We start from the raw sequence: 7,943 nt of genomic DNA on the forward strand, positions 1-7,943 counted from the left end.
TCATTGATGTATATTGTAAATAGCTGCGGTCCCAGCACCGTGCCTTGCGGTACCCCAATAGTCACTGCCTGCCATTCTGAAAGGGGCCCGTTAATCCCAACTCTTTGTTTCCTGTCTGCCAACCACTTCTCTATCCATGTCAGCACTCTACCCCCAATACCATGCGCTCTAACTTTGCCCACTAATCTCCTATGCGGGATCTTCTCAAATACTTTCTGAAAGTCCAGGTACACTACATCCACTGGCTCTCCCTTGCCCATTTTCCTAGTTAAATCCTCAAATAATTCCAGAAGATTAGTCAAGCATGATTTCCCCTTTGTAAATCCACGCTGACTCGGACCGATCCTGCTACTGCTATCCAAATATGCCGCTATTTCATCTCCAGCAACTTCCCCACCACCGATGCCAGGCTAACTGGTCTATCATTTACTTTTTTCTCTCTCCTGCCTTTCTTAAAAAGTGGGATAACATTAGCTAACCTCCAATTGAACCTGAATCTATCGAACATTGGAAAATGATCACCAATGCATCCACGATTTCTAGATTTATCAGTCTTCAGCCCCATCAAACTACCCAACACAATTTCCAGCCTAATGTGGATTTCCTTCAGTTCCTCCATCACCCTAGATCCTCTGACCACTAGTACATCTGGGAGATTGTGTCCTCCTAAGTGAAGATACCTGTTCAACTCATCTGCCATTTCCTTGTTTCTCATAATAAATTCACCTTTTTCAGTCTTCAATGATCCATCTTTGGTCTTAACTATTTTTTTCCACTTCACATACCTAAAGAAGCTTTTACTATCCGGCTTTATATTCTTGGCTAGCTTACCTTCGTACCTCATCTTTTCTCCCCGTATTGCCTTTTTAGTTACCTTCTGTTGTTCTTTAAAAGTTTCCCAATCCTCTGGCTTCCCGCTCATTTTTGTTATTTTATACTTCTCTTTTATTTTGATACTGTCCTTGACTTCCCTTGTGAGCCACGGTCGCCCCTTACTCCCCTTGGAATCTGTCTTCCTTTTTGGAATGAACTGATCCTGCACCTTCTGTATTATTCCCAGAAATACCTGCCATTGTTGTTCCACTGTCATCCCTGCTAGGGTATCTTTCCAGTCAACTTTGGCCAGCTCCTCCCTCATGCCTCCATAGTCCCCTATGTTTAACTATAATACTGACACCTCCGATTTACGTCCCTCTCAAATTGTAGATTAAAACTTACCATATTATGGTCACTACCTCCTAATGGCTTATTTACCTCGTTTTACTCCCTTTCTTGGGGTCCAGAACCAACCTGATTTTCCCAGTCTACCTGCATGTTGAAATTTCCCATAACAACCGTAGCATTACCTTTGCGATATGCCAAGTTTAACTCTTACTTCAACTTGCAGCCTGTATCCAGGCTACTGTTTAACTCCCTGCACCAGCCCCCCAGCCACACATTCAGATCCCATATCTCTCTGTTCTTAGACTCGCTAGCACGAGGTGCAGGAACCAATCCAGAGATAACCACCCTCGAAATCCTGCTTTTCAATCTTTTTCCTAACTCTCTAAACTCGCGTTGCTGAACCTCTTTCCACTTCTTCCCGACGTCGTTTGTGCCAACGTGCACAGCTACTGCTGGCCGTTCACCTTCCCTCTCGAGGATGTTCTGAAGTTGGATCACGATATCTTGAACCCTGGCACCAGGGAGGCAACAGACCATCCTCGAGTCTCGTCTGCCGCCACAGAATCTCCGGTCCGCACCTCGGACAATGGAGTCACCCACCACTATAGCTCTGCCCGATGTCTGTCTCGCCAGTCGAGTCTCATCGCTTGGGTTGGAGCCACCCATCTGTCTGCCACTCGGACTGGAAGTGTCGTCTGCACTGACAGCTCACAAAAGGGTGTACCTGTTTTCATTTGGCACAGCCACTGGGTCTCCTGCACTCCACGGTTACCTAGCTTTCTCACAGTCTCCCATCTTCACTCTTCCTGTATCCTTGGTGAAACAACCTCGCTGTAGGTCCTGTCCATGACACTCTCGTTTTCACAGATGGCCCCAAGGTCATCCAGTGCTTCTCCAGTTCCCTAACACGTTTGTTCAGGAGCTGCACCTGGCCACAATTTGTGCAGGTGTAGTTTCCTGAAGCTCCATCAGTGTCTCTGACCTCCCACATCCTGCATACCTCACCCTGAATCATCTTACCCATCATGTCTTCCCTGCGTCTAGTCCTCTCCAACTGGCGTAGTCTCCTCCCCTCAGCCTCCTCGCCGAAGACTCTCGAGCCAAAGACTCGCACTTTTCACACAAGGCACTTCACTTCCCTCAACAAGGCCGCTCCCCTACAGCAACCTTGCTTGTATTGCCTAATAAATTGCCTAATCTGTCCATTTACAAATGAAATTCGTCAGTTTTAAACTGTCTTTCCCTGTGACTCACCTTCTTTCCCACGGACTTTCGAGCCAATAGTCTTTTCTCTCTGCTTCTGCCAGGTGTTTCTCCGAATTCCACGTAATCAAACGGTATTGCACTTCAGTGTTATATCTTTGCACCCAATGTTGCACCCTTTATCATGTATCCCTGCACTCTGGATGGCTGGATTGCCATCATGTATCCTCTTTTCTTTGACTGGATTGCACGCAAACAAACGTTTTTCAGTCTCTCAGTTCACGTGACAACAATAATAATCTAGACTAACAAAAGCAACCTATGAAGGTAAGCATACGATATGCGTACTTTACCATTCCATCCACTTGTGTTACCCGTCTCAGCAAGATCCCTCTGTACATCAGTGCTGCAAGGGTGACTATATATGTCTCCCCGCACATTTGACCTCCCAATGTGCAACACCTCATGCTTGCTCAGATATCTCAATCATGTCCACTCTGAAGCTCAAGCACGGCAGTGTGAACAGACCCAGCCTGTCCAGTGCCTGGTGGAGCCTCGGCTGCAGTGAAGCCTCGCGATGATGGGGCCTTGGCGGTGGTGAAGCCTCGCGGGTCAACGGTCGATGAGAGTGTGGGGGCCACCGTGGAGATGGAGAGGAACAACAATGGAGAACCCGGCGTGGGGGGAGAGGGGGGTGGTGGGTTAGGAGAGCCGGCGTGCTTTGTCACTTTGTCAGCACCATATGTGGCTACTATTCGTATACATTGGGTATGCAAGGAAAGAATCTCACTGTGCCTAGTCACATGTGACAATACAGTATTCCTATTCCTGACTAGCTGCTCCATCCCAGGCAAAGTGCTGCAAACATCCTCTCCAGTCGGTTGAAGGTGAGTGGAGACTGGGGTCGATGCGTTGAGGCGTTTGGCCTGGGTGCCCACAGGCAGCCCCCGTGGGACATTTCATCACATCTGACGGCCAAGCCAAAGTCGGCTGCAGCACCTTCCTCTATTAAACTGATAAAAAGGAATGCTGAGGTTAGTGTGCAGTGTTCGAGCCTGAATTGGAGGACACGGCTTTCAGGCTCCTGGGCACTCCTCCTGATGGTAGCAGTGAGATGAGAGCGTGGCCAGGTGGTGTGGGTCTCTGATGATGCTGGCTGCCGTTCTGAAGCAGCACCTCCTGTAGATCCCGGTGATGGTGGGGAGATCAGGGCTGCAGCGGTGTCTGAGTGGTGGCTTTTGGTCCAACATTGCCGTTGGGAGCTGGGGAACGGTGATGGGGAATTGCTGCTTCCTCACCACCGCTGCCAGGTCAGGAGCACTGTGCCACCATTGGTGCAGAGGACTGGCATGTCCAGAACATAGATTACACAACTATTCAGCACAGAACGGCCCAATGTCCATGTCTAACATGATGCCGTTAAACAAACCCTGCCTGCACATGATTCATATCCCCCATTCTCTGCATATCCATGTGCCTATCTAAACGCCTCTAAGGTGCCACTATTGGATCTGCCACCACCACTACCCCTGACTTTACCTTTTTTTACCTTAACTTTATCCATGTAATATCATTGCTGAGGTGACCTGTTGTCTTGGCCAAACACATTGTATCGTTGACCCTGTGTTAACGTACATATGGCAAATAAAAACTGGACTGAACTGGACTGCACCCACAACCTGTGTATAAAACAACACACACTGTACATTTCCTTTGATGTGCCAGAGAACACACTCGTATCCCTGAATCCAAGCATCATTCTGGTAAACCTCCTCGCACCCTTTCTAAAGCCTTCACAACCTTCCGATAATGGGGCGACCACAACAGTGCACAGAACCCCAAATGTGGCCTGATCAACGTTTTATAAAGCTATGAATGAATGGATGAATAAGTTTATTGGCCAAGTATTCACATACAAGGAATTTGCTTTGGTGCTCTGCCCGCAAGTGACAACATGACATACAGTGACAGTTAGGAATGACACATAAAACATTTTACTTTGGAGTCACGTGAGTGACTACGTGAAGAACCCCACCAGGAGCATGCGTGTCATATCGCTACACGCATTGTGAAACTCAGGCGGGGTGGAACGACGTTCCCCCGCAGCGGCAAGTTTAAAAGCCAGAAACCTGCAGGTAAGAGATACTCTGCGGTTTTTTGTGTTGTTCCCATACTGATTTACAGGTGGGGGGTCAATGGACAAGTCCAAGAAAACAACGAGGGCTGCGACAAAGCTGGCGGCGGAGGACCGCGGAGTTGCGGGCAGCCAGCAGCGGCCAGCGGCATATGAATTACCCGTAATGGGATCAGCTGTGCCCGACTTCACCTCCGCACCAGCCAGATCCACTCCGTGGCCGGGCAGTAAGGCAAAACAAAAAACCAACAAAGTCGTTGACTCAGATGAGTCCGACTTAGAGCAGCCGCGAGCGGCCAGCGACCGTGAGCGCTGGAGCCGGATGGATCAGTGTGTGGAGCAGTTGCTCCAACGTGACAGGCTCCGGGAGATGGAGTCTAGTCACTGTGGGCACTATGTTAAACCCACAGCAGCACCTCATGTAGGGCTGCACAGTGCATCTCCCTCGTCAGAGGGGAGTACTGGGGGTCAGTTCCGGGCTGATCCTGAAGAGGGGAATTGCAGAAACAATTTTAAGTTCTGTAATTTAATTTACCCCATAAATAGGGGCTATAATTTGGTGTTAATAAATTTTTCATGGATTTCAATGTTGGATTCACAAATTATGTTGACACAATTCCTCCCACAGTCATTAAGGCAGATGTGATGCATGGACTCGTTTCCATGGCATGAAATCACAGAGCTTTGAAATCTTCACGTAGTCACTCACGTGACTCCGAAGTAAAATAGTAAGATTAAACGAGAACTTACCAGTTCGAAGTTTGATCGTTATTTTATGAGGAGTACGTTGAGGGAATGCTCCCACCCTTGATCATATACTCAACTGGTATTTCTTTTCTAATCTTACTCTGTTCAGTCATTACGGTTATCTGTGATTTCACACCGCTGCTTTGAAGAATGACACGCATGCGTCCTAGCGGGGTTCTTCACGTATTCCCTCAACGTTAGTCCTCATAAAATAACGATCAAACTTCGAACTGGTAAGTTCTCGTTTAATCTTACTATTAAACAATAATAAAATATTATCGATTAAACATGTGAATTAAATAAAATCCCAGAGCCAAAGGAGGCTACAGATTTTTGGTTATTAAGTAGAGCTACTACTCGTGGGAAACAAAGCTGTTTTTATGTCCGCCTGTGGCAGCTTTGACATATTTGGGCCGCATGCCAGTGAGGCAAGCAATAAACAGATAGTGCATTTCAATACTTGGTTAATGAGCTGGTGATGGAGGGACTTCAGACACATGGATCATTGGGCTCTCCTCCAAGGCAGTGCAACTGGGAGTGGAGACTAATATTCTGTTTGACGTGGATTTCTGAGAAGCAATTATCTCATCTCAGGTAACTCTGCAGGGCTTTGCATGTTTCGACCTGACAGAGTGCAGCATCAGCAGCTGAGAAGGTCAGTCACCTAAGGCTGGCTCTGTAATACAGATCAGTACAAGTGGCAGAGCTGTTCTGCAGAATGTTGCTTCTCTCCACATCCGCACAGCGGTGTCTCTCAGTCCACATGTGCATTTGGGAAGAAAGCATCCATCACTCTAGGACAGTGGTTCTTAACCTTTTTAGTCCCACGACTCCATCAGACGTGACCCCCGAAACAAAAATTGAAAAAAAACCAGCCCGAATTATTAAAACATGTCTGCCATTACTCAGTCAATGGGACGGCTGAAATTGCTTCGCATCCATCAGGCGATCAAAACGAGGATGAATGCTCGACAGGCAGCGCATCATGTCAGCGTCGATCACACGCCTATTGCATGCTTTCATTTTCAGAGTTACTATGGTTGAGAATCCAGCTTTACAGCGATAGGTTGAGGGGGACTGGATCAATAGGGTCAGGGCCCTCATCAAAAGAACAGGACGGTCCTTCACTTTCAGTAACGTTCAATGACTTCACTAATTGCCAGAAGGTGGGTGGAGATCTCCTCGTGGAAGTGGCATTCAGTATCTGGAGAGTCGTCACATCAGGGTAGATAATCGTGTCACCGTCCTGGACTCTTCTCTGGTAAAGTTGAATCTTCCTCCTGAATGCTGCCACTTTGTCACAAGCCGTGTGTAGCATTGGGAGGTTAAAATAATTCACCTCAGTGAAGAAGAGAGCCAAGTTAGCAACCTTCATCACGAACAGTTGATCCTGCATCTTTTCATGAAGCTGATTCTCCTTCTCAGTACACCCTCTCTCCAAGAACAGCGCTATTTCCTCACGATGGGTAAAATGGGTAAATGTAAGGCCTACTCACAGTTTGGCCATGCACGAACACTAACACACAGCAGTTGACAAGCATAAGCCTCGATCACACATGATCCAGGCCACACACAGTTCTTGTACGTACACGTACGCGCTTACACAAAGAAAGTACTGTGTGTGGTATGTACCTTTGTTAGGTTCCTAAAAATGGGCGCAACAAATTGATATGTTACTTATGACCCCTTCATGACCCCCAGAAAAACCATAAGCGACCCCCAGGTTAAGAACCTCTGCTCTCAGATATCACTCATCATTTGCTCAGTTCTGGACTAACACATTGGAAAGGAGAAATTGTCAGGAGAGGCTGTAGTGCTGATTTCAGGGCTGCCAACATTGGGTGAGAGTTGGGAGTGTGAAATTGCGAGAGACTGAGCCCGAGGGAGCATAGCGCCGGGGGGGGGGGGGGGGGGGGGGGTGGGGGGTATTCCCTTCCCATTGGTATGGAACATTTGCATTTTTCAGCTTGAAATTGTGCAATATGGTGCATACTGTAGCAAGTCTTTTAACTTGCACTTGAATGCAATTTATATGCTTTCAATTGGAGCATTTTTGAAAGTGGGGAGGCTGTGCGATCACTGATCACTGGCCTTGGGGGTACCCGGTGAGGGAGTGGAGCAACTGAGTGGGGAGAGGGTGTGGAAGAAGGGGGTCCCCCCCTCTCATGTTTTAGTACACTGTAGAAGTATGATTTCAATGTTTTTTGTATTTTTAAGAGGTAACTTTTTAAGTGGTAACTTTATCCACACAAAGGGTGATGGGTGTATGGAACAAGCTGCCAGAGGAGGTAGTTGAGGCAGGGACCATCACAACATTTAAGAAAAAGTTAGACTTATACATGGATAGGACAGGTTTGGAGGTATGGACCAAAAGCAGGTGGCGTAGTGTTGTGGTTTAAAGACTTAAAGTTGAATAAGATGACAGACACGGAGAATTCTTCAAGAAGACAAAAGCTTTTTATTTGCAAATAAACCAGCAGGAACATTCAGAGATTACAGATCACCTGTCTGTTCTGTAACTGCTCTCCGATTCACAGAGATGAGTAGCTTTTATTTCAGTTCTTTAGCCCTATCTCTGCTTCTTTATCTTGCGTGCTGTACTCCTTTCACATCAATCTATCCTCAGTTCTAGTATTTTCTGTCTCGCCACAATGAACTCCCGTCCTTGGTTAAGTCTTATTAAACATATTTCCTG

Source organism: Leucoraja erinacea, chromosome 2 (genome assembly GCF_028641065.1).
Source record: "Leucoraja erinacea ecotype New England chromosome 2, Leri_hhj_1, whole genome shotgun sequence".
Lineage (NCBI taxonomy): Eukaryota > Metazoa > Chordata > Chondrichthyes > Rajiformes > Rajidae > Leucoraja > Leucoraja erinaceus.